General features: G+C 41.3%; 1 long non-coding RNA gene across 1 annotated transcript; it reads right to left on the reverse strand.

Annotated features, from left to right (window-relative positions):
* Positions 1–2,473: 2,473 nt before the first annotated feature.
* LOC149304896 (uncharacterized) lies at positions 2,474–11,212 on the reverse strand. The gene is made up of 4 exons (XR_016271886.1): positions 11,131–11,212; positions 5,732–5,755; positions 4,076–4,213; positions 2,474–3,041 (listed from the first exon to the last, which is right to left on the reverse strand). It is a non-coding gene; the product is annotated as an uncharacterized LOC149304896 (long non-coding RNA).

Below are 11,212 nucleotides of genomic sequence, written 5' to 3' on the forward strand. Positions count from 1 at the left end.
TAAAATATATATATATATTTACCTGTCACAGATGTGACTATATAATAGTTGGTATAAAACATGGGTGTATTTGAAGGGAACGTCGTGTCAAAATTTCAAAGCAATCAGTGAAGCACTTTCAGAGATTTAAGATTTTGAACAAACAAATGTTTGCATTTTTATTTATATAGAAGATAGTATATAAATTACTACATGCAAATTTTATGCAAAGCCATGCTGTCTTTCATGCTTTGGTTTCATATTCCCCAAGTGGTCACTCTTGGCACCTGACAAGTAGGTTTGCCTGGTGGTAAAAGAGGCAGGGATCCCATCCCTTTAATGGTTGTCTAGAAGAGAGAATGTCTGCAGATGCTGCTTGTTACCTGGTTGCGTGACAGGCAACATTTGCTGAAATTCCCTCATCTACACAACAGCAGCCCTGTCTCTTATATCACCAGGCAAACCTACTTGACAGGGACATAGTGCGTTCATTCCCAAGAGCTATAGAAGATTCAAAGCAATCTTTCAATTCTCGCAGTTTCCTCTGGAGGAAATGCCTTTGTTCTTTGTAACTTCTTTACTATAAGAGCTGTTTGACAGTGGAATAGATTGCCTAGAGGGTGATGGACAACTCTCCTTCTTTGGAGGCCTTTAAAAATCTTTCAGGAGTGCTTTAGATGTGTATTTCCATTGAACTAGATGGCCCTAATGTTCTATGACTTTCCCCCATATTTCCAAGAATATCTATTTTCAAGTGTTAATTTGAATTTCCAGTGCCTATATATCAGTGGCATATTAAACACCTATATCAGTGGCCCTTTTGGTGATGAGAGAGGAATGTGTAACATTCATTACTGACTTTCATTCGTATGTGCCTATATGCGCAGCACACAATCCAACACATTGTGGAGAGCTGCGAATGAGTAATCTCATACATATATAAAAGGTGTCTCAGGAGGCATATTCCAATTTTATTACTTGTAAACTCGATCTCGGAAGACTTTTTCAGGGCTGCCATCTTGTGGATTTAGTTGGAATAGTTACACCAACCAAAACAGCGTAAGGGTGGTTGAATGTCAAGCCTGATTTCCATTTCACTTTTTGACCATACAAAAAAATACAATTCCCCCCCCCCCCCCAAAGTGAGTATCTGGGATCCTGTTGGGGAGTTATGAATGCGTGACCTAGACAGTTACACATTCATAACTGATTAGTGTTCACAATCCCTTCATATTCCCTATTAGGGGAACTATGAAAGTCCTCCAGTCCTCACTTATTGGAAAACAGCTGCTGGGATCAATGGGGGCCCATTCCCCACTCACTGAGGAAGAAGCTGACTGATGTTCCCACCCCATCATGCGAGCGATCTCCGATGTGAGGGAGGGGGAGATTGTGATCAGGACACCATTTCTGCCTGTTGCAATAAAGATGACTCACAGGAGCTTTGGGAATGTCAGTCAGCTGCTTCCTGAATGAAAGCGGAACAGATCCCTGGAGATCACAACAGCTGCTGCCTGGGATGTGGGGACTGAGAAACGTTGGGCCAGGAGTCATGTTGGGCAGAGCTGTACCATATATTTTCACCCATCCTATCCATATTGGGCAGAGCTGTACCATGTATTTTCTTTTATTTACGACCCCCTTCTTACAGTACCTCCACTGGCTGATGGTTTATTTTTGAGCACATTTCAAAATTCTGGTTATCATCTCTTAAGCCCTATACAGCCCAGGTTCAGGGGCTATACAGACCACCACCCATTTACTGGCCGGATTGAGGCTGCAGCAACCTCATGCTCTATTGGCTGGAAACATGTAGCTGAGGCCCATTCACATGATACAAATTTAGTGCTATATACCACTTCAACTGCCATGGCAACCCTGCGCAATCCTGGAGTTTGTAGTTTGGTGATGCTCTAGAGCTCTCTGGCTGACATTCTAAATGCTCCTTCCTAAACTGCTAATACTATGAGTCCATGGGGTGTTATCACAAAAGTGGAATATAGCACTATCATTGTGCCATGAATTATGTCCTGGTCCTCCCCACCAGCAGCCCATCCAAAAGTAGATTTTTTATACACCATATGACCTATATTTTGGGTCAGACCATCTCAGACATACCTTCCAAATCTGATGTAAATCATCCATTTTTGCAGAAATTGGTGGGGTGCCCCAGTAGGAATGCCCTTAAATGACTAATTAACAAATTGTAAGTCGCTTTGATAGCCTTGGCTGAAGAGCGGGGTATAAATAATTATTATTATTATTATTATTATTATTATTATTATTAAATTGAATTTCATGTACACTAGGTAGGCTATATTGTTAAATACTCTCTGAATATGTTACAACAATGTCCAGCCATTCTGGGAATTAGCGGGGTGCCCCTCTGGATCCCCCCACCATAGACTTCATGGGTGCCACATATTCTGCATTTTAAACACAACTCCTCAGGCACAGCTTTCAAATTTGGTGGAAATCTAACTGGCAACACAAGGAAAAACAGAAACTTAACTTTATTTATACAGTATTGTTGTTCATGCTAGAAATTGCAGAGGTCCAGTAGAGTCCGCATCTCCCATGCCCTCCCCAGTGATGCCACTGTATGAGGAGGGTAAGCAGATCGCAAACTAGTTTGTGTTTTACACACGGTCAATAATCAAATAAAAAAGTCAGTGATGTATCTTTGGAGATTGACTAGTCCAAATACATGTGGCTGATTTCTGCTTGTTAAATGATCTTTCAGTACAGAAAACTGTAAGCATTTCACTAGGCATTTGTTTCTAGGCCTTACCCGCAGTACTTCCACCTTGTAAAACCAGGGAAACACAATACGTTGTTCCTGTAATCTCCATTCCCATTCAGATAACACTTTAAGAAATTTGGTGCCTAATACAAGGAGAGGTCATCCTTAGCCAAGTTTCCCCCATCCTCCACATTTTCCTGTCCTGTAGAAACAGCTTCTTCTGGTCATGTCAATGTAGATACATACTGGAGGTCAGAGTCAGATAGGAAGTAATGTCACTGATATTTTCCAATCATGTTGATGTAATTCCTTGCTTCGCCTGTAGGAAAACATAAGGTATGACAGTTAGGCCATATACAGTGTGTAGGAAAGCCAATGTGGTGTAGCTGTTTGAGCATTGGACTATGACTCCGGAGACCAGAGTTCAGATCCTGGCTTGGCCATGTAAACCCACTGGGTTTATAGCCTCAGAGGATGGCAATGGCAATAGGAACCCCCCTCAGAAGAAACGTGCCAAGAAAACCCCATGAGAGTCACCTGAGGGTCACTATAAGTTAGAAACAACTTGAAGGCGCACAACAACAACAAAAAACAAATTATGTGTGAGGGTTGTTACTTGGGCTATTGAAGAGTTTGAAAACTTTCCCTTTTTCTAGAGTATACCTGCCAGAATTCCTCAGCCAGTATGACCACTAGCTGAGATAATTCTGGGAGTAATAGTCCAAGAAGAAGAAGAAGAAATTGTTTTCAAAGCTCTGGTACACAGAATAATAGAATCATAGAATTGTAGAGTTGGAAGAGACCACTCCAACCCCCTGCCATGCAGGAACTCTCCATCAAAGCAAAAGCCTCTGTTTAAAGACCTCCAAGGAGGGAGACTCCACTACACTCCGAGGAAGTGTGTTCCACTGTCGAACAGCCCTTACTGTCAGGAAGTTCCTCCTAATGTTGAGTTGAATCTCTTTTCCTGCAGCTTGCATCCATTGTTCTGGGTCCTAGTCTCTGGAGCAGCAGAAAACAAGCTTGCTCCCTCCTCAATATGACATCCCTTCAAATACTTAAACAGGGCTATCATATCACCTCTTAACCTTCTCTTCTCCAGGCTAAACATCCCCAGCTCCCAGGTACCATTAATTTTAGCTCATCAGTGTCAGTACTATATAATGGTCAGAGTTTCATATTTGCAAACATTTAAATTATGTAATAACACTATTAAAATCTTCAGTCTGAGGCAGCTGCTTCACGCCACCAAATGGTAGGCTGGCCCTGTACACACAGATGTCTGGGGAGGATCCTATAACTTCTTCTTTGCTGATCTTATGGTTACTAGTCACTCAGACATGTTTCACTTACTTGTGTCACTCTGCTTTGTGTCTTTGGAACGAGTGCAGTAATAGACCGGGACAAGGAGAAGTGCAGTGAGGAGAATATCTCCGGCTACAATTGCAACCATGATGTCTGTGGTGATATGGTAACAGTCTCCATAATGCCCTGTGTAAGAAAGGAAAGGACAGACCTGAGTGCAACCTGTTTCCCTGGTCCCTCACTTATCAGGGGTGGCATGAAATACATTCAGAGCACGAGCAGAGGGTGCTGTGTCACCATATGATGCCAGGTCATCTGTTGCAGCCTTATCATATGAGATAAGGGGGAAAGTAACAGCTTTCTCTGTGTCTCTCTGCATGCCACTGTAGAATGTTTGTTCTCTTTCCAAGGGAGATGGCTGTAGTTTGCTTTTGTCTGAGCTTACCAGGAAGGACAAGAGTCTATCCCCTCTTTCTCCCCCTTGTTGAGTTGAATGCAAACTACGTTTGCACTTTGAACTCAAACAGCAACAATGGAAATAAGTGAGGACAAAGGGGTCAATTGAAGGTGGAGTTTGAAACCAGGACATTTTAAAAGCAGCTGGGAAAATGGGACAACAGAGGGTTGATCAGGGCTATCTCTGCCAAACTGGGGCAATTGGGAGGTACGGGGTCATCTTGTTGTCCATAAAGGTGATGCTGTGGGTGAGCAACTCTTCCAGTACATTTCCCCTCTCTTTTATTTACAAGGGTGCCTAATGTTTACAGGCAGGTCACAGTATTTGAAACAGAATTGGTACCTAGTAAAACCCAGCGAGCCTTGCTTTGTGAGGAACACAATAAATAGAGCTGGAATATTCACTGAAATGTAACATGAGATGAAATGTCTAGTAAAACCTTTTACAACTCCAGGTGGACAGAGCAGAGAACATCTTTCTCCAGTTAGTAGTGTCCCTCCATCAGCACCATTAAAATTTTACATGCTCTGATTTATTTCCTTTGCTTCTTTTGTCCTTTTCTTTTTCAATTCCTCATTTGCTTCCCTTTATATGCCTCTATTCTTTTTTTGTTGTTGTTTAAAATATTTATTTATTAGTTACACTTACCATATATACTCTATTATAAGTTGAGAAAATTATGCCCTAAAATTGACCCTAAAATCCTGGGTCGACATATATGGGTCAATACACTAATACTGGTTAGAAAGACCCTGAAAGAAGTACCGCTGTAATGCCCCACTCTTCCTCACTCTTTGTGCCTTGAGGCAGGAGTTTGTGTGTGTGTGAAAGAGTTTCCCAACCCGATTTTAAAGCCTTCTCTTCCCATCAAAGAAACACCCCTTTTAGCTCCACTTCTTTCCCTTCCCAATCCGATTTGAAACCCTTCCTTTCCCATCCAAGAAATACCCCCTTTAGCTCCGTTTCATTTATTACAAGTAAAACCCCTTTTAAAATCTCATCAATAAACAGGAAATAACAAAAGATGTGAATGTTCCCAATTTAAAACTACTGTTTTTAATGCAAATCTACCAGTGCGCTTTGAATATTACACGATGCATTTGTGATAGGGGCAGTGTGGGTGGGAAGTGGAAATTCGGAAAGATGTGCTGTTGTTATTAATATGCAAGTAGGTCTAGTTATGGTCATGTCATGTAAAATTCATTATTTTAAAAAATAATAATTTCAAGTTTCATGAAATTCCTCACCTGTTTCCTTGGTGGCTGTTCTAACTGTAAGAAAGGAGGGAAAAAGAGGACAGTTATGTTATTCCAAATAGATAAAGTCACAGTAAAAGCCAAGCTAATGTGCAGATCAGAATGCAATTATCTTTTAGGTTCACAGTTCTCTCCAATGTAATTCTCATTATTGCATGACAAAAGTAAGTCAACGTGCAGCAAGAGGGAAGCGGCTTTCCCCTTACCTCTCTGTATGCCCTTAAAGCACTTCCGTTCTCTACCCGAGGGAGAGTGTCATAAAAGCATGCCTTTTACTATACCTATTTGCATATAAATAACAACATCGCTTATTTCTGAATTTCCAGTAGCCCCACTTTCATGCCCTTCATTCTGTTTACAGGAGTACACAGCGGCTCTTGTCTCAGTTGCCAGGAACATTGAAGTCCTCCTGGATTATCATTTGTCCCTACACCCCTTTACTGTGGCTACTGCTAAGGCATATAATTTCCATCTTTTGAATAACCATAGGCGCCATAGGTTTTTGACCGTCCAGACTATCCATTTGCTTATCCAGGCCTTGGTTATTTCACACCTGGACTATTCTAATATCCTACTGGCAGATTGGCCATTTTGCTCTCTTATTCCTCTGGTTTTAATCCAGAATAAGTGCTGTTTGGATTCTTTTAAATCTCCCCAAATACTCATGTCTCTTCCCCTTGTGGATTCCCTCTCCCCTTAACCTCCTCCAAATTTCTAGCAGCTCATCTAGCATGGTTTCCATCATCTAGGAATATAGGATCTACAGGCAAAGGATTATTGGCAATTCCACCAATGCATACAGCTCTCCCAAGGCTGCAAACATATCCGGATCTGGCTCCACATTTGTGGAATGGCCTTTCTTTGTACCTAGAGGAAGATCTTATCTACTTTCGTAAAGGATTGAAGACCTTCCGCTTCAATTTGCCAGACTGCTGAGTTGCTCCATGCCTAAGGTTGCTGAGATGGCTAGTGACTGATAAGGAGTTTGTTTTAGCATATTATTTTAGTATTTTCATATTTTCATAGTGTTGTGTTTTATTGCCTGTTTTTTATTATATCTGTTTGATGTTCCGTCTTTGGTGGAAAGGGTGTTATAAATAAATGTTGTTGTTGTTGTTGTTGTTGCTTTTGTCCTGCCAGAGAAACCCATTTGGCAAAAGGCATGCTTTTACAACCATCTCCCTCTGCAAGAACAGAAGTGCTATAACATCATGAGGAGAACTAAACTAACCAGAAAGCCACTTCTCCTGTGCTGCCTGTTGGCTTACTTTTGTCACGCAATAAGGCTATTTGTTAGGGACACAAATCCTCAGTGTATTTCATCCTTACATGCAAGGTCAAGTAACTATGGTAGATTTCTTCCTACTGTAGGGAAAAAAGTAATATTCCTCTGCAGTATTCTCCTGGATATAAAGATCTGGATACCCTAAAGGCACCAGATCCTGTGTGATCTTGGAAGCTAAACAAGGTCAGCTGTGGCTAATATTTTGATGGGAGACTGCCAACAAATTCAAGCTAATGAAGGTTATATTTCAGAAGAAGGAACTGACAAAACCACCTCTGAGCCTTTACAAATTATTCCACGGAGAGAAAGCCCATGGACCTTTTGCACAAAAAGCCTGTTTTCTACACAGACAATAGGTTTCCTAAGAAAGAAACAGTGTTGTAGAGGAATAACATAGAAGATCCCATTCTGGGAGAAAGACAATAAGTGCAATAAATGAATAAATACTTTTGCAGGGGAAAAAAAAACATATGAAATTTGTTTTCTGCATGGAATATCGATTTTTTTGCCCAGGAAACAGGCTTTTGCACACACACAAAAACCCACATTTTTCTCTGAAGAATAATTCCTCTGCAGAAAATTGCTCACTACTTGTAGTCTGAAATTTTAAGTTACTGCAATGCTAGAAATTTGGTCACCAAATGAAAATTTCATTGGGGGAACAGAATTCTTATTTGGGTGGCACTGCTCTGATTTTACCTTCTGTTTATACACCTTTGCATTTTCTCTTACCAAAAAAAGTAACTCATTGCAGTTACGTGCATGAGCTATAACTTGCTACATCCAAGCTCTGCTCCTGCCTCAGGCCCAGCTCCTTCTTGATTGACTTTTTAAAAAGCCAGACCATGCAAAATTACATGGTTTCAAACTACTTTTTTAATATGTGGCACTGCTTAATGTTCCTCTTTCAAAATGTCATAATGTTTTCATGCTTTTAGTTTTATAAGGATGTTTTTATTGGTACTTGATGTAATATTTATTATGTATTCTGGTTTACATGGGAACCCCATGGAAAAGGTTTTGCCGTGAACATACAAATATCTGAAACAAAGCAAATGGAGGAGGGGAGGCCATGTGTGGTCTGAGTGCAAATCAGTTTCCTATCAGCTGCTGTTTCCTCTTGCAACACCATCTTGCACTCCGACCCCCTTCCTCTCACCAGAAAACACTGGTTTCAGTTCCTCTGAAACATGGGCAAACCCTGTAATACAATGGGGTAGAAAACAGCTTTGAAAAAGCCCTTTATACAGTGCAAAACAACAGCAGCAAAGCTAGATTTTCCTGACTGTCTAGAATACTCCACATACAAAAGAAAGATGCAAATCTGTGGCCTTCCAAATGTTAAGGAACTTCAATTCCTGTGATCATTCACCATTGGCAAAGCCTACCAGCGATGATGGAGCTGCAGCTTAACTATATCTCCTAGGAAGACACTGGTTGTTCCTCTCTGAGGTCCAGCATAGCAGCTAAAGAGCTGGACAGTGGACCCTTGTGGGCCACCAAGTGTTTTTAGGCTATAACACGTATTGTTCCTAACTAACATACCCAATGATGCAAGGATTATGGGAGTTGTTCAGAAAAGCATCAGGAGAGTCACAGCTGTCTGGCTCTGACTGAGCTTTATGAGAGTTCAAGGTGGAGAGAAATTAGCTCCTTTTGGATACTTTAGAACTGTAGCTGAAGCAAATTGATTTTCAAAAGTAATTTTCCAAGCTCAAGCTAAAATAAATAAGCAAAGAGGTTCAACAACATCCCCAGCACCAAAACTGAGCAGTCTGAAAAACTGATAACTACTGGTATCTGTGGCCTATACGCTGCTTTATTTTTGTCACTTAAATCACAGATTTCATAGAATTTCAGCAGTTTGAAAAACTTGCTTTGCTGTTGGCAGCAGTAGATCCCAAAAGAAGGCATGTGATCCATAAATCTGGTAGAAAGAAAGCCCCTATCAGTGATGACCCCAAAGCTGTCACTAGAGCTACACTTTGTTTCCTGGTTTTAGAAATGGCAGAGCATGGACAAGTTACTTTTCAAACTACAATGTCCAGTGTTGGGGTATTCAGACAGTTAGAATCAAACAGTAATTTCTCCTAGAGCTAAGAAAGAGTACCTATGGTGAGCTATAAACTATTTAGTTTATATGAATTTTGTAAGCAATTTTTGTGGCTGCTGCTCTTCCTATTTTTGCTTTACTTCTTGTTTTAATAGGCGGTTTAATGGTGGGTATCTTGTGCGGGGCAGGAGTTTGGCAAATCATTTTGAAAAGTAGCCTTAAAAGGTTTAAAAATGTAAGTTGTACATTATTTTGAAAAGTTCTAAGCTGTATTGAAAAGTATACTTAAAATATTTTAAATCAATCACAGATAAATCCGCATTCAGCCATATCGCACAAACAAAACAGTTTTCTATCTCCAGCAGAAAGTAGCTTTATACCTCCTGGTGTCCTCTAGATGTCTTGGATTCCAACATCCATCGGCCTCAACTAGCATGGCCAATGGTGCAGAATGCTAGGAGTTTGGGGGGGTCAACCAATACTTAAGGGGAGTGCAAATTATGTTTCATCCTTGCTTATTAAAAAGTCCCAGTGCTTTGACCCTGTTTACTCTGGCTCAACTACAGCACTACTGTTGCCACTGCTTTTTCCCTTAGCACCCACTGGGCCCAGGTTGTACTGCCTTGCCAAAGGTAAAATAAGGGAGATACAAAAATAAGGGAGATAAAAGTCATGGCCCTTCCTCCTCCTTGTGGCTTTCTCTGCTCCCCTACCTGGAGAGAACAGTCAAACAGATAGAAATGGGAAGGGGCAGATGCAATGGGCCCTGGACTCTCCAGAGATCAGCAGGGGATCTCCAAGTGGGAAAAGGGACCTGAGCCTATCATTGATGATGATCTCTGGTGTCAGCCTCTCTTGAAGATCAGAGTAAGAGGTCATCACATATATGACAGACACAATTTAAGTCTGATAGCCATCAGACTGAGATTGTGTCTGCCATGTGCTTTGCTTAGCATAGAGGATGAACTGAGCTCTTTTGGGGGCAAAGCAAGCAGAGAAAGTAAGCAAAACTATCAGCTGCATTATATGATATATAATAAAGTAGTTTTTTAGTTTCATGAGATCCAGAGTGGTATAGTGGTCAGAGCATTGGACTACAACTCTGGAGAACGGGGTTCAAGTCCCCACTCAGACCTTGGACAACTTAACATTCTCTTGCCAAGAAAACACTGTGTAGAGTTGTCATAAGTCAAAAATGATATGAAGGCACCCAACAACATTTCGTAGACAATGTTGATGAAGCAACCTTATTACATCCACTCACATCTTGGGTCCCTGTAGTACTCTGCCCACTCCAAGAGGCAGCTCCTTACTCTGCAAGGTCTCACACTCTGAGGTCATTCACACTATGAAATAACCCGCTATGGAAACTGGGTTATTTCAGGGTCATTCACACCATGACCCGAATGCACCCGGTGTGGTGTGTGGGGTGGTGGTGAAAACACATTACCCGGTGCATTCATCACCAAGTAAATAACCACATCTTTTTGGGAGTGCCAGAGCAATTCGCATCTGCGGAAGTGTGAATGCAATATTGAATCGATTCTGGAAATGGAGGTACCTCCATTTTGATCCAGAATGGTGGCAAATGGGAATGGCAAATCGGATTTAACTGTCATTGAGAGATTTGCTATCTGAAAAACAAAGTGTGATTGACCCCTCTGTATTACCCCAAATCCTTCTGTCTCGGTGGGTCTCTACTTTGGTTACTTTAAAGGTTGTGAGATTACAATACCTATCCCTCCATTTGTTTGGGGATGAAGGGAGTTGCAGTCCTCCACAAGGGTATGATTAAAAAGCACTGCTCTCACTGGAGATAAACCACTCACCTCCTTTATGCAAAGTTCAGCAATGGAGCTGAATTTGAGTAAACCACCACCAGTTTCCTGTGAACTGATGAACTGGGGTCATGAAACAGCAAGAAAGGTGGGAACAAGAAGAAGGAAACCTGTACAGTCTTAGGGGACACTAACTGAGATACACATAAAGGTGGCACCAGGGATCCCAAATTCAAGTGCCAACCCATAAGAAAATTTCTGGAGACACACTCACCAATTAAGAGGCAGAAAATAGAAACAGCAAAGCTCCACATGGCTTTTTTCTCCACAAGTCTGACCTCTGGACAAAGCACGGT

This window comes from Sceloporus occidentalis, unplaced genomic scaffold, assembly GCF_023333645.1.
Source record: "Sceloporus occidentalis isolate IW3139 unplaced genomic scaffold, rSceOcc1.0.p SCAF_13, whole genome shotgun sequence".
NCBI lineage: Eukaryota > Metazoa > Chordata > Lepidosauria > Squamata > Phrynosomatidae > Sceloporus > Sceloporus occidentalis.